Here is a 23,704-nt window from a genome sequence, read left to right as displayed (position 1 = left end):
AATGTGGCAACACAGCAGAATAGGAAGAGTACTGACAGCATAAATCTTTCACGCCACCTGAAAGATTTTTACAATGAGCTGAAACAGTGCTCTCTGAGTCTGAAAGCCAGCAGATCTAAATATTGCACCTGAAGCAATGGAGTGTTCAACAATATGACAGATATAATAGGTGAATGATGAAGCATTTAGTCCAGAGGATTACCAGAGTCCAAACACCCACAGAGCACTGGCGACAGCGTAATGCGGAACATACAGAACCTGGAATGCCACAACAGAATTATAATTAAAAAAAAGAACCTGTATGGAGCATAAACCAAACAAGAAATGACACTGATAATAACTGGAACTTGAACATATGCCTAATGTTTTCATGCTGTAATTAAACAACCTAAGTGCTGGAGAAATGATAGCTAAAAAGAAAACATTTAAATCAGTAGGTGGGGAACGTGGAGTCAGACTCTTTGAAAGGTAGACACAATTGTGCGCATCTTGCTCCTGCATATAGCGTGTTTTGCTTGCCACTTGTCTGCGTAAAGGAATTTTCTCCACAAACACAATCTGAAGTGCAGACGTGGATCCCAAGCCAGCAGGAAAGGCAGGTGTGGGAGGAAGGTAGCTGATAAGGAGCCAGCTCTGAAACAGCCAAGAATGGATGAAGATGGCAGTTTCCATCAACACAGAGAGACAAGACTTATAAATTGGAAATTTATAGCATAAACAACCCCTTTCCATCTTTGATTCTTATGGGCTCAGAGAATGAAGAAAAAGAGATATAAAAGCAAGGAAACCAAACATCTGCATTAGGGTTGTTGAACAGTGATAACGGCAACATTCAGCATGAGATCTTCTGAACTGACGTGTTTTGTGCAGGAGCTGAAGGACATGGAGAGCAGACAGGTTTTAGCTGACACGAACAACAAACGTGACTCTGTGACATTTCCACTACTGAAAAAGTTATGAAAACTATTTACAAATTAAAGGCAACAGTATAAAAAATCAATTGGATTGATCGTTCGTTGCCTTACAGCTGCCTTCCCCAACTAAATAGAGATTTTGAAATAGCACACATTGGTGGAGGGAACAAAAAGGAGCAGGTAAACACCAACTGAACCAAGCTCTGATCTCTCGGGTGAGAGAGGTAATATATGGAGTTGATTAGGCTTCCTTTCATTCTAATATCGCTTTCTCAATTTGTAACAAATGTAAGAATGTGGCAGCACATTATAAGATGTGAAGAGATTCTGATTTCACAGGAAAAACGAGAAAGAGCAAATACAATACATTAACAAAGAGAACTGGCAATCAGTACTTAAAATAGAACCAATCACAGAAAAGTCCATTAAATATGACTGAGAACCAAGATAATGGGCTTAATATTTAAAAGTGATTGAACAAAAAAGGGACATGCAAATGAAATGAATATAACGCTAGAAAGAGATGAGACTCCAGAAATGATGGGAAAAGTGAATATTGTCACTAAACCACATGTTTAGAACAAAAGAATAGTCAGTTTCTTTTCAGAAGGAATGATATTTTTTGGACCTTCAAAAATGATTTTAGTATTTATCTAGCATCTGCAGCGAGGGTGGCACTGGACGATTATTGTTACAGGACACTCTAATCACAAAAGCAGCGCATGCCGCAGTGCCGTTGCAGCAGCACCGTGTCCCACAGGCTCTCCAGCCTGAACGCTGAAGAATTACAAGTGACTTTCAGAGGTCATTTAGAAGATACCAGTTAACGTGCTTTTTGCTGGAGAAACCGAAAGGCTTAGGTTCCTGCCGTCCTTTCTGATCCAAAGTGCTTTCCAATTCAAAACAGGAAACCTGCAGCGACTCATTTCTTGACACTACTTAACAGGCAGCCACCTTGAGGCTTCAAGCAATGAGAAGCAACTCCTCAGGGCAGAAGCTAAAGATTTCACTATGTTAATACCACAACTCTTCAACATTCACTTTCTTCAAGCCAGTACTCTTTAGCGTATCTCTTTATTCCTCTTAACTTTGTGCTCAGCATTTTACAAGATGTCACCCACACTTTGCTACCTCTCCCCCTACCAGGTGTACCTTGCGAGCTTTATGTATGCTGCTTTCTACTGGGCTCAGCAGTTGACTGTAGATATCTATTTCAGCTTGAATTTTTACAAAATTCACACAAATACTTGGATAGATAATGAATTTGCCCAAACAACTGTAGCATCTGAACAAATTGTTTATAGCTCAGATTGGAAAACTTTGCCTAGCAGAACAGTTACTTTATAATTGTTGAGCAGCTATCACAATTAGAAAAAGAAGTAGGAGAAATGCTAACAGTGCTAGAAAGAAAATTATTATCATGAACCCAAACATTTTAATATAGATATTTAAAGCAAGAGAATTCCTTAAAAGAGACCTTAGTCAAGCTCAGCAGGATATAAAAATAAAGGCACAGAGCAAGAATTACTTGTGACAGGATAAGACAGCCACTGGGCAAGCCTAAGACAAAAAAAGGAAAGCCACAAGTTTGTGATCCAGTTTCAGAAGTTTGAGCTGAAGCAGCTGATTCTGTGATTAAAATTTTGCTTCAAAGATAGGAAAGGTCATCATCCAAAACACACAACAGACCCTTGGTCCTTTCCTATTTACATTGTTGGGCTCATCAGCTTGCTGAGTTTAAAAGCAGCTACTACAAGGATTTTTCTGAAAAAGTGAACTTGTTTGAAAATAGGTGTGAATCATTTATGACATCCAGCTGTGTGTATGACAGGTACAATCTGCACCTCACCCTGCAGCAAACAAGCAGATTACAAGCAATGGACAGGGAAAGAGCACTCTGCTGGCCAAACACTATTAACTTGAGCAGACAGAAATAAGGTCAAGGTTAAGCACTTCTGAAAAATCTACTTTTGGACTCCACAGCTACAAAGGATATGAGAAAACACGCACCAAAACAGCAGTAAGCTTAAACCTGATAAAAATGACAGACCAGAGAAAAAAAGAAAAATAAAGTCTTGTCACACAAGGAGCATCAACCAGGGAACAGCATGCCAAAACTTGTAATTCATCAGTGCCAACAGCTTAAGAGGACTGGAAGCAAGTCTTCCTAAGGACATGCTTAAAGCTCTTACAGAAGCTGTGGCACCAGCATCTATCTGCCACAGCCACAGGCTGCAAAGCAAGTTGAACCCATATAACTTTTTTTGTGTGCCAGACCTGAATCTATGTGACATATGCTGAACTCCCAGAAAACCCAGGACCGCTCTGTGCCAGTTGTCTGGGTTTTGAAATTCCAGTATCTTTATTCAGATGAGCTGCATTTCACACACTGAAGTATGCTTTAGCAGAGCCCTTGTACCCCTACCTCACCTACAAAAAGACTCGGCAGCATTTTATATATTATCACCTGTGCTACAAACAGATAGGGCCAACGATCAATCTTTCCATAAAGAACCTGTGTTAACAACTTAGCTACTAAATAATGGATTGCTTCAGCTTGTACACTTAGTCAAAGTCTCTCTATGCGGATATCTGAGAGAGCTGGATCAGGTCCCAACAGGAGTGGGAATTTGTCCACTAATTAGGCATGGAGAGATTTACTTCAGAAGCAATTCTGTGTAAATGACGTGTTAAAAGATTAAGGGTCCCTCATAAAAGAGCTGCATAAATGACATATAATCTTATATTGCAACTTTTATACACTTTGGAGACACTCAGGAAAAAAAACCAAAAGTACCTCTTAAGGTGATTATATTTTGTACTGTGTTTGCTGCCTTAGGTTGCAGTGACTGCCAAGTTTTTTTGTCACAGATGGTTACACTTAAGCAGACTTGCCTGCCAATGCGATTTGAACTTTGCTTAAATGACAAGTCACCCTGCCATCTAAGTCAATTTCCCACCATGACAAAAAGGTTATTTAAGCTTTCAAGTGTGTTGGTTTGAAAATTAAAATATCTAAGAGTGTAACAATAATGCAAATCTGCTCACCTGAGTCTAGAGGAAAAATAAAAAAGGCACGTGGTATGCCTCTGCCTTCTCAGCTTGAAGAAATATTCTCATTCATGGGTCAAAACACAATAACAGCTACATAGTCTTCCAGCGATTGTCATCCTGGAAGGCTGAAACATTTGACATGTAAATAAGTTTATTTGCAGATCACAAAGTGAAAACTCTATTATATGGAGAATATTAGGCACATAATAAGCAAAGAGCACACAACTAAAGTGTCCTGGATGCTCTCCAAATGCTTTGTAGAAAATCAGAGGATTTTGTGGATTTTCTTTGGATAAGTTTGTCAGATCCTTGCAAGGAAGCTTCAGAGTGAGCATTTTCACTAGAGTTGAATCTAACAAAGCTAAAAACTCACTGTATTTGGCTAGAAACAAGATTTATAATGGAATACAGGGGCCACGCAGGATAAAAATTTACCAGTCGGTGGGATTTACTGACACACAAGGGTAGGCCCAAGGCGTGGTTGTCCTGCAGAATTACTAAATCGCTGTCCTGCGTGAAAAGATTCGTAGGGAAGAGCAAGGTGGAATCACACCTGAGTTGCTGGGAGAGCCAGAGGTAGTTTTGCTCCTCTGCCCTGCTTATGTTGCTTTGTTCGCTCTTCCCTTTCCTGGCCGTAGTTTTTAGCCAAAGCCTTTGGAAGGGTCTCCCCATGAAGGACAAGGTCTGTTGTGTTTCCCACCCACTGAGCGTAGCTTTACAGTCTTTTCTTCCTCCTCCTGTTTGCAGGGAGCTCTGCTCCAGGACCAAAGACTCAGCCCCCCTTTTCTCCCTCTGCTTTGTGCTCGCTAGTGCTTGCCGCTGAAATCCGCACCAAAGCACGGGAGATGAGAAGTGGAGACAGGGAACGCCACCAGCTGCCACAGCTTTTCCGTAGGATTCATCTTTCATAACCTCTGCTCTTTTTGGTTTTTTCACATCTTCCCTTGGCCACCAGGTACCTCCTTTCTGTTTAGTCCATTTCTGCTCCCTGTAGGATCAAGATTTCTAAGACATTCCTTCTAAAAATTCAGAATCAGGATTTATTATCATGTCTGACATTCTCCCTAGCTAAATGTCAAGAAAATGAAAGAAAAAAAAAATCCCAGCAACTTTGAACTTTCTTCTAAAAGCATCACTGGATGATGCATGTGGTAGTGTGTTAATGATGATTTACAGAAACTAACTGAAACTACAGGTCTTATGGGTCTATACTGAAGACACAAAAATACTGCTAAGTCAAAACCCCAAATAAATACACATTATTCACTAAATAAAGCATCCCCTATTTCCAGTGGGGCTTCCTCCTTTTTAAGAGCTGAATTGGGCTTTTTTTTCCCTCCTAGGTAGTTCTTGTCAAAAATTCCTAGCTAACACAGGTAGTAGGTTTCTTTTTTTTATATATATTTTTTAAACATTTTCTGTACTGTTTATCCAACCTCATTGGAAAATGACTGAGTATTGCCATAATGCTGTCCCATTTCTTTTCCACAACCAAGTCTTGTTGATGCCTTCCCATATTCCCTTTTTTTTTAAACATAGCACAATCATTTCCACGCTATTTGTCACCTCCAAACGTGTTATTAGCTTGCCATAATAACAGACCCTTCTCCTGCTGTGTCTGCTAAAGAAATTATCCCAGTAGCCCAATGAAGCCATGTCACCTGTCCAGCAGCCCAGCATTCAAAGTGTTTCTGTATATAGCTGGGCTCTCCATTGTCCTTAAGTTTTAAGTAATAAATAAAAATTAAAGTTCCTAGAGGAAAAATATTCATTTTTTTCAAACACGCACAAACAGGGCTATTATTTTCTGAGGTCTACTTCACTTCAGACAAAACCATGGAATTAAAGCTCGTAGTTTTAGGTCCTAGTCCTACTAGGAAATACCACCAGTGGTGGAAATTCATGTTCACTGGACCTGCTGCAGGAAGTAGTGTTGGGTGGGGGGGATGCACTCCGATCTCTCTTTCCAAATCTTGCCTCTTTTAGATACCCAGACCATGATGACTAGGATAATGCCCTGTGCTGATTCAGGCCAAGACAAAGAGAGGGGCAACTGAGGGAAATGATGGATAACTTCAAAGTGTTTGTAACATCAGAACTGTAAAGGGGAGGAAAAACAAACCAAGCACCTCTGTCGTGTGTAAGGCACAAGCTAAAAACAAAGGTTCTTGCATCATGTGTTAGGCTCTGTAAAGACACTAAAAAAAAGGCCACTCACAAAGGCAGGTGAAGGACAAAAAAATGTCTACATAGAATCTACATGGATCCTTTTCAAAATATAGTAGGTCTGGCTGATTTCTGTTGTGATAGCCTGAGTCTCTTGACATGGCTTTTGGTTGAAGTATTTTAACAACGTTAAACCAGGCCAAAGAGAAATTTAAGCAACTGGACTCTGTAAAAAACAATGACTACATGGTGTCCCAAATGATAATTCCTTGTTACTGCACTTTAGCATAGCTGCACATAAATGACATTTTAAGATCATTACAAAACTATCACCATTAAAATGGTAGCTTTGTGTACTTACTATTTACACCATAGAAGGCACCAAAGCATTGCCTCAATTCAGCCTCAGTATTTAAAAGACAGTATTTTGAAGTGAGTGGTACCTCCACAACACATAGAGACATCAGAACCTGTGATAGGTTCTCTGGTACTTGATCACCCCAAAAGCATCAGGACAACTAACTAAAATAATAAAAAGTATAATTCCTGCACTATTTTTTTTGAGAATAGGACAGAAATGTTTTTACTCTTGGACTTTTGATTTCTTTGAGAAATCATAAGTGAAAGAATTATCCTCAAGATAATTAGCCTCTCAAAAGAAAGGGTGAGAAGAGTGCCAAGTGTACTGAGTTTTTGTTAGGGAAATTAAAACCATAGGAGAATCTGCTAACAGTTCGTTTTCATTTTATTTCCAAGACCTGGGATCGATAGTTTTGAAATGTATGTTGCGCCTACTCTTTCTGCAGAGATCTTTTCAAGGACTACATCTGAAAAAGGTAGCAAAAATGGTTATGGAAATCAGCTATAAACCTGTAGTGAAATGCCCTAACTATTTTGCTATCATAATCTTGCAGCCTGAAGAACTGGCTTTAGATCCATTCTCTACCACACACTCATTGAATGACTGTCAGAAAGAGATCAAGTGCATGCCTAAAGATCAGCTGACAGCACTGTGCTTCTCACAGAGATGCTGTCTTGGAAGGTTCTATTAAAATTCGTCATGTACTCAAGCACTATTTGGCCTTCACTGCCAAATTCTCAAAATAAGTAAATCATTATCTAAGATAAGGAGATCTGGAATGCTTGAAACAGCTGCACTGCTTCATAACCTCAAGGAGAAATGACTAAACAAACAGCTGAGGAAGATAATTTACTTTTCCAACAAAAGCAACCTTTTTCTCTTACGAGAAACAGAAGAAAACTACAGCATGCTTCCAGAAAAATATCAATCACAAATGGAACTGATACAATGTTCCTTATCTTTGTTTGGCACTCAGTGCTGTCATCATGAGCTGTTATTATGATTATTAATAAACCAAAATTTCACAGAACACCCCAGATCAGACTTGCTGCTGTCCACAGTCCTCTATCATGAGAGATTATTATATCAATAACCTTATTATTGAATTATATATTTGGAAGAGGAAAGCTACCAGAAGCAACACAGAAACACATAAAAAGCACATCTGAAATTCAAGTCCATGCTTTGGTGTATTGCAACACATGAAAAGCAGAAGGGCAGACAGGGAACCTCTAAAGAGAAACTGTTCCTCTGCAGTCACAGTTTCCCATCCCTGGTAACTGTTCTACAGAGATACGACATTTATTTTGGGGTTTCTGGCTTGTGGGTATTTCCCCCTAACACACCTGGAATGTTTTTGAAGTTTTTATTTTTTTTATACTTATGGCATGAAGATGCTTGCACTTTTTTTATTGTTGTGCTGGGATCACATCTCTCCTCAGCAGATGCAAAGCTACATTTACAGCACAGAGAGCATATACTGAAAATTTCTTGTGTTTCTTACTTGAGGCCTAGGTATGAGAAAATATCCATCAGTTGTTGTTGACCACTATTTATTCACAGACCTTTAAACACACCAGCGTATGAACTGCTAGGATTTAAATCAACGCTGAGTCTCATCTATGGAGAGATCAAATTCTTTGTCAGACTTCTGCTCCTCAGGTGTTTTCACTGGGGCATTTTTCTTTAGCCATGGAGAAACCCACACTCTCCTGGCTTGCCAGGGGCACAAAAAACTTCTTGCGAAAGTGTAAGAGTACAACTCTACTGTGGTATAAATCTGCCTTTCCCTCTCTCTTTTCCTGTGCAGAAAGGTCAAGCACAGCCCGTTTACTCCATTTGTTTCTCCCTCCTCAAAGAGCAGAGCATCAGCCAACCTTTGAGCAAGAAGGGTTATTAATGAGAGCACTGACCCCGATGCCAAAAGACCACACAATCTCTTTCTGGTCACTCTGACTATTACTTGCTGCGTTACTAATTGTTTAGGTTCTCAAATGAAGGTTTATGAGTTAGATGCTTCATTATGACAGTTCTTACTGTGTGGCTTCCTCTTTCCCCTCCTTTTCTTACTCATTCTTTCAATTCCACATTTTTTTCCACATTTTTCAGCTCTCATGTTGTTGCTTAACCTGCCAACTGTATGAGGCTTGCTGTAGTGAATCAGCTTTACAGCCCTTAATGAGGAAAAACAATGGGCCGTTTCTCTAGAAAAGTTGTGTTGGGTTGCGCAAGAAATGGGTTATTTTGTCCCTGCTCCACGAAGCTCTTTGTTCACCCCATAAAGGAGGACGGCACGTGGCTTCTCCCTGACCCCATCCAGTCTGGGCAGAGGGGCAGGAGGAGCAGGGGACATGGGAGGCTCAGGTGGGACCTGCAGCTCACCGTGGGACATCAGGCAGCACGAGGCATGGCCGACAGTGAGGTACCTTCTTACTTTTCAGCTGTTAGCAAGTCCTTCCACGTGACAAACTTACCTTTCTGCAGCAAAGTGGACTTAGGAAACACAGGTGGTGACTTCTGGATCAAGATCATAGGCGTCCTTTCTAAAGAAAAGAAAAAGACAATTTTCACTTTCCCAAGTATGTTTTAATACAAGTTATTCAAAACAATATAAACAGTTGATTTAGAAACATCACTCACTTAAATATCCATGGGTTTTAAATTTGTTCAGGTGGAAGAGATAGTTAACTGAAAGCTTTACCCAAACTGCTTGTCTGACAACTAAAGAAAAACAAACTACCTCATTAAAACATCCTTTCTGAGAAAACAGTTAAGTGCTTATGTCATTCCCTTTTCTTATTCAGTGAATAATATGAAATCTTTTCCTATTCACATGCAATGAAATTAGGAAAGAGCTAATTACTCTCAAAAGCTTGTTGTCAAGATGCTACTCTGTTTCAAAAAGATGGAAACACATCTGATGCCCCTGTTCTACCATGCTCAGGTTAAATTTGCAGTACTAGTGCTGTTGTGCTCATGATAATTTGAGGATAAACAAAGTTTGTGGAGAAGGGAACAACCATTTTAGTCCCAGTTCAGTTTTTTAGTCCTGTGGAATTTATGTACCAAGGAAGTTGCCTGTTTTTCCTAGCTAGATCAGTTAGAAACTACATTCATATGAAGCAAGAATATGAGTAACAGTTGGCAGCATTCTTCTGAAAACCTTTGAGACAATAGGAGGCAGGATAATAAAAAAAATATAAATTTCTGAAATATTCCTTAGAGATAACCAGAAAATAAGTATTCCAGAGCTTCATCTGCATTATTAGCAACAACTGTAATCTAAACAGTGAGTTAGATAACTCATTAGCTTTTCGTTACTCATGGTCATATAACTTTATTCCGCCTGGTTTTTGGAACTTGTCATTAAATGAACAACTATTTAAAATCAGACACAACTGGTTATAAGCCTATGATTTAAAAGGAAATCCTTGGACTTCATCTGTTGTCAGTATCTAATAATCTTGGAGCCTCAAGTCCATTTAGAAAACATTCCAGAGTAAATGAAATCATTTGCTTCCTCTGAAACACAAGCAGCCTTTTCATTTACTGAATTGTGCCTATGAGGCATTCATTAGGTAATACCCTAAATTGTGCAATACACAGTTTCAAAACCATTCAGTGTTTTTCTTAGTGGTATTATAATTCATGATACTTCAGAACAAAGCTGTTACCAGAACTCGAGTGTATATTATTATCTCTTCAGCTTGGTAGGCATCTAACACATTTTCCCCTCCTCAGCAAACTCGGTACAGCTGACACACGCACGCCTCTCCCTGTCCTGAAACCAGGCTCGAGTCACTGGCAGAAGCCAGAGACAGATTTTGGAGACAAGAAACCACGCTCCAATGGCTTGATCCACTCTCTACTCCTATCAAACTATAAATATTAAGCTTTATTTACAAATTAGCCAATATTTGCATCACATTTGATACAATGCTCTGGATACTTCAGGAGCATGAGTATATTTGTCTTCAGTATTCAGAAGAGGTAAGGGCAGTTTTCCCATTTCTAACGTAAGGAGAAACACCATTAATAGCAAGTGGCTTCTCATAACTGGGATCAGTCAGCTGACTGGCCACATCAGACACCAGACTGGCATTCACCGCCCTATCGCAAAATGCATGCAAACATGCAGAGTCAGCAAATCTGGTAGGTACTGATACCTGCTGAAGCTAATCAAGAGCTCTGTTTCTCAGGAAGATCCACATGCTCGGTGTCTTTCAAAGGCTTAAATACAAAGAGCTGTCTTGCAAGAATACCTGGCAACCCCATTTTGGGAACAGCTTATTTTCAGCCTGCGTCAAACTTAAAGATACCAGGATACAGACTTTGCATTATCTACTTGGTAGAGAGGCACGAAACAACCGAGATATCAGACGACAATGACACCTTTTTGATTACAAGGCTATTTGACTACTTGAAAAAGGGCAAATGCTGTCTTAAAAAGAAATACATAAATAAAGACACAGCAAGAGAAAGCCAGAAAACACTTTTTAGACAGCTAAAGACTCCCCACTACAACAGCATCTAGCTTCTTCCCTGGAGAGGAGCGAGCTATGAACAAGAGCATTGTCGTACCAGAACGCTTTAATGTTATCCATATGTCAACTTGCAAAACACAATGGCAAAATTATGCAAATTTTTACCACAGAGTCTCCAAACCAATGAAAGTTACCACCATGACAGTCATTTGTAAGAAAGAATTTTTAGGAAACTGTCTGTGTGGGACCATGTAGAAAAATATACTATGCAGCAATGTGAGCTTATGTTGACTCTTTTCTCACAAGCAGATGGCATTGATATGAGTTTTCTTTAAAATATCAGGTTTAGAGGATAAATGGCCTTGTCCACATAACTGACTTTCAATGGTTATTCTTTACGTAGCTTAAGCACAATACAGGGACTGGGAATTCAGGTGCCAGCCACACCTCAGTAACAACGAGTGCACATTAATTAATGCTTAAATCATGTTCTAATTAAAGTTCTACCTATTTTAAGAAAATGAATGAGTATCCCTTGCAAGCTTCTTCCCTCATTAGCTTCAAAGGAAAAGGTCATATATGCTTATCTGTGCCACTATTATTTTTGATCTTCTAACTGCATTGCTGTCGATCAACTTTCCATGACACTAACTACACAGCACAAGGGAGTTGGAGAATTCAGAGCAAAAAGTGCTCTCAAATGCTCTTTTGATTTCTCAGTGTGACTACCTATCTAAGAAAGCATGAGAGTCCAATACTTAATTCTTACACATGTGGTATTTAAAGGGAAAAGCAGTTTTCAGGACATCAGCAAGACAGTGATTCTTTTCTGCTAGATTTTCACCTTACTTCTTCTGCCAGAGGATCCCAACATGCACTGATAAACCTAAAGGACGACGCAGCAAGGGCTGCAGCAAACAAGTAATGAAATGTGAATTCTGGAGCGAGAGCAATGCAGCAGTCAGGGAGGACTCTCTGCAACCTTACACAATTTAGGCACGGTATAAGAAATGCCACAAACTTGAGCAAAGATGGAAGAAGAATTGTAGGAAGGATATTTAGCTGGAAAATGAGTCTGACTTGCAAACTGTGACTAAAATCCTTTATAGAATTAATGAAAACTACTGGATATTTTTCTTAAAGCAGGTTTTACTGAGTTTTTTTCTAATCACAGAATTAAGTGTTAATACTGTGTTTTGGACCTCTGGCTGTTTCCTGACATGTGGTGGTGCTACTGCTTAAAGCAAGTCAGATAGGCTTCTCTAAAAATCAATTTCACATTTTATTCCTTTAAAAAAAATGCATAGTCATCTTAGAAACAACAGAAAGCAAACCTTCCATACTCATATTAGTTTTTTCTTCTCATAAAATAATGTACAAATGTTCTTTATTGATCTAGGCATATTTTTCCTTTTATGATAAATGACTCTATATGTATGGTATTCCATTAGTTTAACAAAAATTCCCTTTAACCATGCAGTTCAGCACTTACATAACTACCTTGGGGTCATGCCACATCTATTGTCCAAAAAGCACAGTAGACATTTTCCTTTTAGCTCACCTCCACTCACTGGAAAAAAAGAATGTGTCAGGAAATTAACAGTCTTTTGGTTATAAGTTTTCCTTCACCCGCACAGAAGAGAGCTGATAAAATGTTCTGATGTGCTATTCTAACTCCAGTTTTTTTGCCGTTTACTGCAGTTGTGTTCTACATATGGGCATATTTCATTTTGCTCCAAGCTGTGCAGAAAGGAAACTTGTCATGGCATCCCTCTCAAACCTGATGAGAGAGCTATGCAAATGCTGGCCTTCGTTCAAGGCTGCATCTGATGCTCCTGGCAGCAAGCGAAGCAAATAACGCACATGGAAGAAGAAGGGAGGAGCACAAGTGAAGGCTATCTCCTGAGACATCACAGCATTAGAAAAAGATTTATTTTAGAAGTCTCCTATGTAGTAGTAATAATAATAATAATAATAATAATAATAAATATGGTTGGATCTTTGTTGTCAGAAACTGGTGCTGTTAGGGGAATTAGACCAGCTCAACTCCAGTTCCTAGCAGGATCAACTGCCAGAACAAATTTGAGAAGGCTCAGTTCTATGCAGCAGATATTCCTCTTCTATCAATGACCGAGAATAGAAAGGTCAGTTGAAAACAGTTCACCTGAAGAAACAAAAACCTTTTTCTGCAAGGAAGCTGAACTGACAGTACATTAACGTGCTTACTGATGTCAGTAATGCCAAGAAATACGCTTTTACACCCAAATGCAAAACATGCAGTTATGCATGCCTTCTATTTGAAGCATAAAGACAGTTTAGGGGAAAAAAGAAATAAGAAAAAAAAAAGCTTCCTAAAAGGCAAGATCCATTTGACTGTGGGATAGTTTTCAAAGGGAAATGAAAATGTCATCACCTGACATTTCCAGAGCTGAGCTTTCAACTCCTGAGACAGTGTGCAGGCAGGAGTGTTAAATAGAAGAGCTGGTCACAGACCGGTACACTCTCCATGTGCTTCCCTGGGGCAATTAGCGTCACTTCCCCCATCAAGGGGCTCACTGTTCTTACCAGTGAATATGTCAAGACTGGTTGCTCATAAGTCTCTGAAAATAAACACTACAAAGTCACTGACAGGACCTTTAGGTTGAAAAATGAATCTTTCTAACTCATACAATCTCTAAAAAGAAAATTTAATTGAACTGTCCTTTGAAAGAGAGGACTCTGCGCTCCCTTGTGACATCTGCAGAGAAGAGAAGCAGAACACATTCAACCAAAAACCTGTCTCAAGCCAGCTTTTGGGCTGCCTTAATCCAGTTTTCTCTCCCCTCCTTTCCTGATGCACTCTTGGATTCATGCCACAGGGGCAGAAGCTCTCCCCTTCCTGCAGACACACGGGCACCGTGCCGCAGCAGCAGCCCCCGCCCCGAGGAATCTGGAAGCACCAACCCAACGCCGAGATGCCCCAAACCAGTGGGATGCCAGGAACAAGCTGTTTCCTCACCACAGCCCCCCAGGCACCCAGGGACCATGTCAGCCTGCTTGGAGGAGCTGTTAGCTAGTGCCACGCTGCATAAACGCACTGGTATGGGGCCTCAATGCTCTTAAAATTCTCAGCAATCCACAGAACTATTTTAAATTATTTTTATTTAGAAATCCCTTTGTGACTTATGAAAAGCTTCGCCTCTAAGGAGCTGTGTAGATGGCAACACTAAAAAAACCTGTTAGCAAGGCGAGTCAGAGCTGAAGGCCTCTCCCCCACACAAGCGATCACGACAACCTCCCCCTCCCCTTCCTTCCCTGCTCCCGAGATGCAAACAGTGGGGAAAAGAAAACTATTTCTTCCTTTAAAGCCCAATACTGATGATGGCGTCACTCCCCTTTGAGGGAAGCAGCAGCAGGGACAGGTTGGGCTCCCTTCCAAGGGTGCCATCCTGCACCTGTCCTCAGTAAACCCACGACGCTGTGTGTACAAGTGGGGACTGGCCAAGCTTTGCCCGGGGGCAACGGCAGGAGAAAGCAGACAGCCTCAGTATGCACGTGGCTATCTGGCACATCAAACCACCCCGGGAGGTGGCACTGGCCCTGCCGGCAACTGGTGGCCACTGTCCGGAGCCAGCGATGCCACTACCACTACCTGTGGCTGACTCTTGCAAGACGGAAGGGATTCCTGAATAAAAGTCTTGGTTAAAAGAAGAAAAAAAAAAAAAAAAGTAAAAAACCAGAACAAAACAAAAAGGCAAAAAGCTTTAGTTTTCACTTTAGCAAGTCATCTGCAGGAACAGAATAAAGCCGCTCTATGGAAGAGGCGTAACCTGAACTTCAAAGCCATTTGTATCCATCTGCGGCAAGCTCAGCGATGCTGACCACCCCACAGCAAATGGGACTGACCAAGAGCAGTGAGCCCTGTGTGTCCTTCACAAACTGTATAGAATTAAGTTGTCTTTCAGGCAATAGTTTGCTAGGCTTTTTTTTTTTTTTTTTACTGTGGGTAGCAAGGTCTTAATGCAATATCTGTTTACTACAATTCTCCAAGAGGCAAGATGTTCCTTGGCTTTTATCCAAACCATTTAGTTCACATACATATTGGAAAAAGCTGTCATGTCAGCAGCTAAGGTTGATATCAAGAGAGACAATAAGAGGATTAAGAGGTGGAAAGCTTTAGAAGGCAAGCTACTGAATATTTCACAAGAAATGAAGCTGAGAGCGCTACTGATGCAAGGGGAAGGTCAGAAAACTTGAATGCCTTAAGACAGTTAAGAAATAACGAAATAGCCATTAGGCATTCCAGATGTTGATATGCAGCTTTGAAGATCCTGGTATTTCAATCTGATTTTCGTACCAAGGCGAGTGCTTTGCTGAATGTGCATCAGTGACATCGAGCACCTGCCAAGGGAATTTGCCGGGATGCATCTGCAGCATCACAGGCGTGATCTGACATTTGAGAGTGCCTCTGAGGGCTGATACTTTGTCTTTTTATTGCTCAGTTTTATTAACACCTGAATGCTGCTGGTGTGGATGGAGTTCCACATCTCCAGCTGTGAGGGTCTGGTGAGATCCAAACTGGTGAGAGATTTCACAAAGACCAACTCCCTGTCACAGTTACCCCTTCCTACCTGATCCTCTAATGACATGGTTAAACAGATCTGCTCCATTATATCTCGCCACCATCAAGACCATGTCATCCAAGAAAAAAGCAGACAGTAGAAGAATTTTACAAGGCATTACAAATATTTGGCAGCAAAGGGACCAACAGAGGTAAGCCCAGGTGTTTTCTGTAGCCTTGTCAATGACAAGAGGCAAGGCACAGCAGGAATCTCTCTGGAATTGCTCCATTCTACACTACAAGAACCTCACCCGTAAACATCAAGACACAGCCTGCCAATGGGCAACTAAAAGAACATTAGTTTCTGGCGAAGTAGAGAGGGACTTAGGTATTACAGTACCTTACGTTACCCTTTAACTCACAAGCACATCTGAAATGACTCTTCCTTGTTGCCAGCCTACCAGGAAGGCATTAAGAAACTTGGACAATATATTTTATATCTTTATATCTTTGAGCTTTTGGAGAATACTAATGAATTAACACCTTGTCAATATACCATTTCTGTTATACCATGTTTTTGTGGCACAATTTACTTAATGACTTTCTGGAAATACTCAGTCATAAGAAATTTCTCTCCCACCTCCTGTTTAAGTACAGATATTCTACTGCAAAAGTTGAAAAATGCTCACCATTTCTTTTTATCTTGAAATGCTATTTCAGTCTTACACTCAGGCACTTTGCACTTTAAAAATGCTTGAATTATAAAGAGTAACTTTCTAGCCCTTATGACTTCACACAAAAATTGTATTATTTCTTGGAAAAGGTAACCTGGCTTTTGATTAAAAAGAAAATTTATAGAATTAAATTGTTGGGTTTTTAATTACATTAAAAATTATTACATTTAAAAATTACTATTTCCCCATGTACAACTACTGAGCTGTTGTGTTTTCACATTATGAAGTAACTTCAACTAGCAACTTGCCCACTGTGTGATTTTATTTTTTTTTTATTATTCTTGGTAGCTATTTTAAAGTATTCGTCCCATTAAATAACAAAATGGAAGATAATAAATCTGCATGCACAATAAAGGAGTTTTAGAGGTGTATACTATTTGGTCATTGGAGATGGTAAATATACAGTCAGCCACAACTGCTTCTTTGAGGAACTGTGCCAAAACGACAAGTTAAGTCAACATTAACTAGCAACTAAAAACTGGATCTTCTATACACTAGTTGAAATGACTAGTGGGAATTTTTCAGTGAAACAATTAATTGCAACAGATTGAAGATAAAATGTCTTTTTTTTCCCCCAAAGTAACATGCCAGTTTCAACCCAAGTTTTTGTATTTAGAAGTGTTGAATCTAGACTAGATAACATGGTACATTAATTAACATGAGAAAGAAACCTTGATTTCCTACACCTACAATAAACAGGAACATGGAAATCAATACACAAGGCTCAGAGACTTCAACTTATGCCTCCATTGTGTCAATGCAGGTTTCGATAGCTTACCAGATTTAGTGCTGATAAGTACTGTATTTCTTTCAAAAAATCAGACAAATCATTCTAACATTGCGGCAGTTAATTTTCCAAGCTTTATTTTCCTGTGAGATACAGTGAAAGTCTCCAGTATTTTCCTGAGATGGAGTAGCCCCAGACATCAGTCATTGTTGCAATAGCAAAGGAAATGCAATCATGTAGTTTGGCTCAATAAAATTTTTTTTTGCATTAAGCAAACAATGAAAAATTAAAAATACCCCCCCCCCCCCATATTTGAATTGCATTACTTCATTCAGATCCTGTGTCATTTATAATTTTCTGTACCACTTTGGTAGACCATGGCTGACTTTGCTGAAGCTTTCACCAACTAGATGACAGAAAATATCTTCCTCACTCAGACAGTCACTGCAGATTCCACAAAAATTAAAAATATTTTGTCTTTAAAAACATAATGTTTGCTAGGCATTATCGAACATCTCTGCAGTCACTCTGAAAAGGAAGTAATGAGTAGAGCTAAAATAAATAAATTTGAATTTTTTAAAGAATTAGAAGTAATTAACAGTAATAAATCAAATAACTGTTGTGCTAGTGATCAGGAGCAGTATCCTCAGCTTCAGACGTACGGAGTCAGGTAAAAGCAGCTTTGTCTGGTGATTCAAATATATGATTGTGAAGGGTTCTGTTAAGGATTTCTAAATAGCAAAATACTGACGAAGACATCTAACCCCCTTTCTTAAACTATGTTTTAATTTTTTTTCTATATTGAATTCTGTACATTCATTTGCAACATTTTAAGTGGTGATGCAAAAACCAGGGCTGTTCTCTACTGAATTATAAGGCTGACATATATTGTTTGAATATAATACAACCCCTCCCGCCCTTTTGTGATAGTGTGACAGTGTCATCTATGAAGTGCTGGAGCTATGCAGACATGTGTTTTTGTAATTAGAGAGATCAAACCGGGTTTCATACCTGTGTAGCTCCATTCCTAGTGGATCTATCCCTGGTTTACCACTATAACGAGATTTAAAACCAGGCCTTATCTTCCAAGTGCACATAAGGATCAGTTCATCCCACATTCAGCAACAGCAGGTGACAGGAGGATCGAAGCCAGATTAACAGACGGACTTCACAGAACAAGGATTTAACTTGACTGTGTTAAATACACCTGTGGCATAAGTCACACCAACAGCAGTTAATTCCCACTGCAGTCTGTGACAGCACTGAAAATGCTCCTCATATTGCTCTAGTTATAGAATTTTTCATATTTCTCATTGGGACACTAGTTTTCCCACTTTTATGACAGGACTACAAGAAATGCAGGCTATGGTTTGATGCTCAGTCCTATAAGTCAAAGTCAATTCTTTTGGCTGTATGTTATTCAGCTTTTAAGAAGTAATAAAAATTGACTTTACAAGCTAAAACATTTATTTGTTTAGAGATGTTGGAAATTACTGCACTACGTAAGTCAAAAGGGGGTGACAGCACAAGACACTCCCAACAGCTTTATTGTTTTAGCTGAGAAATAGCATCCACACGCCCTCCTTCCAAGGGTTCATGTTAGAGGGAGCAGAATCATCAAGTCCTGTCCCGGCTCGATCAGTCTGTCTTCATAAACACTGCCACAAATTTGTGCAGGGGCAGCAGTATATTAATTTCCAGAAGAGAGGGGACTTAAAGAATTCTGCATTTAAAATTGCTTCAAGTTGCACCTACCACAGTTCCTACATCACTGCTGGCAGGAAGGCAAGAAAAACATACAGAAGATTCTGGATATGGCCTTATACTACATCAAGAGGAACATGGTGTGTGTTTTTTTTCTCTGCAAGCCACAGTTGCTCTATTGTGGATCAGGAGTGATGGATTAGAACGGCTCCAAGAGCTGTCAGCTAATATCTATACTGCAGCAAGATCAGACAGCAGCAACCTGTCTGGAATGCTGTGACAATTTCTGGCTGCCACCATGAGAACCGCAGGTCACGCTACCACAGGAGATTTTAAAGTAGAAACCCGAAGTTTGAAAAAAAAAGAAAAAGCACCGAGACTGCATAATCTTCTACAGCATAGGAAGTAAGCATTTGGAAGATAAAGTACTGACAGTCTCTTGGAGATTTTTCACATTGCTTCAGCTTCTTGTGCAGTCTGATGCCACCATATTTTCTCGCTACACTGGGTCACCTACATTCAGGTGAACTGAGAACAAAGCCAGTGTCAGAGTTATCAATGGGGCTGACTGAGCTAGCCAGTCAGTTACACCCTTGGACCTGTATTTGAGCTCAATGGTTAAACAAAAAAAAATATCTAGACAATCCAGATGCTTGCAGCTCCTCTAACTTCACTGTGCATTGAAGACACCCATTATCCCATGAAAATAGGACACCCGATAAGTACAAAATCAGACATAATGTAAAGCATAATGAAGTTGCTGAAAATGTAGAAAAACACCGTATGCACCATAGTAAATGCTCTCCGAAGGACGTTTAGTTATTACACTCTCAGCAACAACAGATGCATTTGTTAGATATTACAGTCATGTATGAAGGTGATGACTTTGCAAACAAGATGACCATTCAAAGCAATGATTATCTAACTTCCTAGGTCACTTACCTGAATGTTGGCATCCTTTCTTAAACTTTGTACCGATAAAAAGGAAGGAAACCACAGTCACCGGTCGTGCTGCTCACTCACCACGTGTTAAGAAAAGAACTACAAGATTTGAGCCTGTGGGTGATGCTTGTAGGGGACTTGACGAGAATGGCTGGGGGCATGGAAGGAGCAAACCTGCTGACTCCTATCTGCACACCAGAAACCCAGCCAGAGGGAGGGCAAACCAGCGTGGTGACTTTGCCTGCCCAAATACCAGGGCACAGGTGCCCACCCTGGTGCCATCCCAGTGCGGGTGCTCCCACTGCACCCAAAGAGCAACCGAACTCTCACAGTACGTGCCGAGGTGCCCTGACCACCAAAAGGAGGTGGGTGCCACCAGACCTATCAGATGCTGGCCCAAAGTCACTCACAAATTGGGAGGCTTAAACAGACAGCTCCTGTCCCTGTTCCCACATGTTCCTCTTGTCCTGTGGGAGCTTCCTTGGAGCAGCCTCTCCTGCAGACGGCAGCCTGGGGGTGCAGAGAGCCCCTTCCAGCTCCTGCTCCTGGAACTGGCAATCTGAGGAGTATGTGTCATTGAAAGGTGAGAGTTACACCGTGCAGTTCTGGGAAAACATGGCAAGTTAAAGCATTCGTGCCTTCTCCCCCCATGAAGAGGGAGTTACTTGTGCCCTCAGGAGTCATAAAGGTGAAGACAACAAAAGCGCTCGAGCATGAGACCAGCAGGATGGGACTGGTGGTGCTGTTGGGCACAGGCAAATGTGGGCTTATCAAGAACTGTAGCTGGTTGCAATAAAAAACTGAACTAAAGCACACCTCCAAGCCAGAAGACACAAAATGCACAATCCTGCTGTGCTAAATACCTCACTGTATGCCAGCAGGCTTACTTCAAAACACACTAGGCATTTGAAGTAGTGGCCAATAAAAGACCTGTTAACTTGCTTACATTAGACCTCCCTGTAGGTCTTAGCTCAATTCCACTGCACGCAGATTTATACAAATTGCCTTTACACCGTCACCTTGGAAAAGTAGGGAATAATGAACTCCTATAAGGAGGAAAATTTTGTAAAGGCAGGTTAGTCAACAGAATGCACTTAACCATCCCAGGCATCGGTGGCGACTTTGGAGAGGCATCCTCCCCTGCACTGCTTGCAGCGGCTGGAACCAGAGGGGTTCATGTGTGGATACACACGCTCAGTCCCAGGCTGATGGCCTGTGTCTTCCAAGACTTGCCCTACTCGGAGGCAGTGGGGCAGAATATAGAAAACAGTAACTGGAGTTAGCGCCTGACCCAAAACGCCGAGAATCCCCCAGTACTTTCCCCAAAATCCTGCCAAGGATTGTCTTTTCTATTGAACTGCTGCAGCACCCACACTGCAAACAGTCCCAACTTCAGCCTTCCTGCCTTTCCACCAGGCAAGAAACAGCATGCAGAATTATGTAGCCATGCTCTCCCCATGAGAAAAAAGTAACAGAAGAAATCTTGCCCAAATAATTTTCAGGTGCAGGGTTCAACACAGCACCTAGTTCAGCTACGGATTTTGAAACTGGTTACAAAACTAAGATATTGAGAATCTAGTAAGAAACATTAAATACTAAGCTACTGCCTCTGACTTCAAGTCCTTAGCGGCAATGTGCTGGTTGTAGAGAAGGTATGCTGGTGGAAATAGCAATGGTCGCTGTTTCCTTAGCCCCCTCCCTAGACCTCTGCTACTGGCCACAGTCAGGCATGGGATGCCAGGCTTCCAGTTTAACCCAGTACAACGTGTCTTATGCTGTGCTCCTAAGGCGCAGCCACTGGAAGAGGTCTGCTTCACTTAGGTGGCTCAAGTCTGCCTCCTTGCTCTGTTTAACTAGCCCAAATCAGGTGGAGAATACCAAACATAACAACAAGACAAGGTAAAAGAATCTCGTGGGCTCTTTATGCTGCTAATACAAATTCTGTTTTCAGTCCTTATAGTAGATTGTCCCCCATATACAACTTTTTGTGCATGTTTCCTGTGTTTTGAGAGAGGTTTTTCGCATCCTGCATGTGTTTTATGTTCCTTTAAATATTACCTTGTACTTGGCTCATGTCTACTCCAAAAAGATACCACAGCAACACAACAGGCATTTTCAGATACTTAAAAAATAAAGTTCAACAATGGTGTAGGCACATCCACTTAAGTCAAAGATGTCTTAGAGATGAACAAACAGAACTGGTAAATGTTAGACAAGCTGAAACAAATGAGAAATTTGATATTAAATACACCAGAAGAAAATGACATTTTTCAACAGTTACATAGTGGTTTACAAAGTCTGAGAGATTAGCATTATATTTAGATGGTAAAATTGGACCAAAAGAATTAAGCTTCCTGCTGCGAGACACACGTGCAGGTGTGAAGCAGGTGCCGAGGAGAAAAAAGAATGTGGATTTTCCAGCTCAAATTGTTCAACTTTATCTTTCTTTTTGTTCCCTAACCCAGGCTATGTATATGATTTCCTACCTGTTTGGTCCTTCCCAATAACTTTATATGTTAGCTGATTTCAATGAACTTGAAACCACAAGCAATTTTAAGGATATTCAGATCCCCTATCTCTCAGATATTTTACCAATTAGCAATTTTTAAACTATTTCATTAGTGAAAAATACCTTGAAAAATTATTCAGGGAGACAGAGGCCTCATTTTATAGCCAGTGGTCATCATCTTACCCAGGATATTTTTAAGATGAGCCCAACCTCTTTTCTTCCATTTCTTCCTAAAACTGTTTCAGCTATAAACAGCTACAGTTTTGGGGTTTTTACTCTTTCCTGAAAGAAAATATAAATTGATACTAGTAGGGGAAGAACATAGACCTTTCCCCTGAAATGGTGATTTGCTGTCTAAGGTTATGAAATGTAAAAGGAAGAATGTTCTGATCTTTCCCTAACTTAGAGTTCTGCTGTTTGAAGTCTATTTTACGCCTTATTGATAAGGCTGGTACCATTGAAGATTGCCTGAAATGTCCCTTCATATAATCCTACTTTCATTTGCCTGTAACTCAGTTAAACTTTTATCATTTGGTCTGATTTTTAATTTTTTTTTTTATTTATTATTTTTTTAAAAAATTATGTCAGGTGTCTGCCTCAGGCAGAAATTTTTTTGAAGCATTTCAGCCAATATCTCAGCTATCTCTGCATATGAGACAAGGATGTGCGGGGGGAAGTTTAACTTGCACTAAGTATTTTGATGACAACTCCTTTGAATAAGCTTTCCATGCTTTAAAGTAGGGAATAGAAATTTGACAAGAGAGGGAGGGCATCATATGAAAATGATACAATGATTCATTCCTCCATATGAAGATTTGAGCCATTGGGCCAAGTTATAAATCTTCCATAAAATTGCAGCCTACATATCTGTTAGTGATTAACAGCTAAAATTCTACATTCAATAAACACTTTCATGCTTTTCATGGGTTTCTAGTGTTATCCAGATTGCCTATATAATGCCCTCAAAGAACAGCTAACACATCTGTATCTTAAAAGTTTTTCTATGCGAGCCAGCTGGGCATGTGCAACCCCCAGACTAAATATACATTACAGGGCTTCAGGAAAAACACTGGCTATTCTGAGCAGAGATGAGAGTGGGCAATAGCAGGACTGGGGTAGGAGGCAGTAAGAGGGTGAACCTGACAGCTGTACACGCGTGTGGATATGGGAATCAGGACCCATGTGAAAGGAGGAAAGGGAAATCGCGCTGGGAAGCCACTCTCCTTATAAGAGACTTACAAATTCTTCAATCTAAAGAAGTTGGGGTTTATGGCCATAGGACCATTTTCTGTGAAATTATAGAGCATGCGACAAGAGTGAGGAGGGCAAATCTTGGGGGAAGAAGGCAGAGTTGGGCAGGCTAGACAAGAAAGAGCAGGGGCCAGGAGCAAGACCAAAATCAGACAAGGAAGCGAGGGTGGCAGGAGAGGGAATGAAAAAAAGAAAAGCAGGGTGACTGTTCAGGTGTCGTGGATCTATATGTCCAAGGGTACGTGCTGACTGCAGTTTAGCTGCTTCCCAGATCTTGTATCATTGCCTAAGCTGGCTGACCACTGTCCCACTCTACAG

Source organism: Buteo buteo, chromosome 8 (genome assembly GCF_964188355.1).
Source record: "Buteo buteo chromosome 8, bButBut1.hap1.1, whole genome shotgun sequence".
NCBI classification, from domain to species: domain Eukaryota; kingdom Metazoa; phylum Chordata; class Aves; order Accipitriformes; family Accipitridae; genus Buteo; species Buteo buteo.
The sequence above is the reverse complement of the archived record's forward strand: the minus strand, read 5'-3'. Positions refer to the sequence as shown.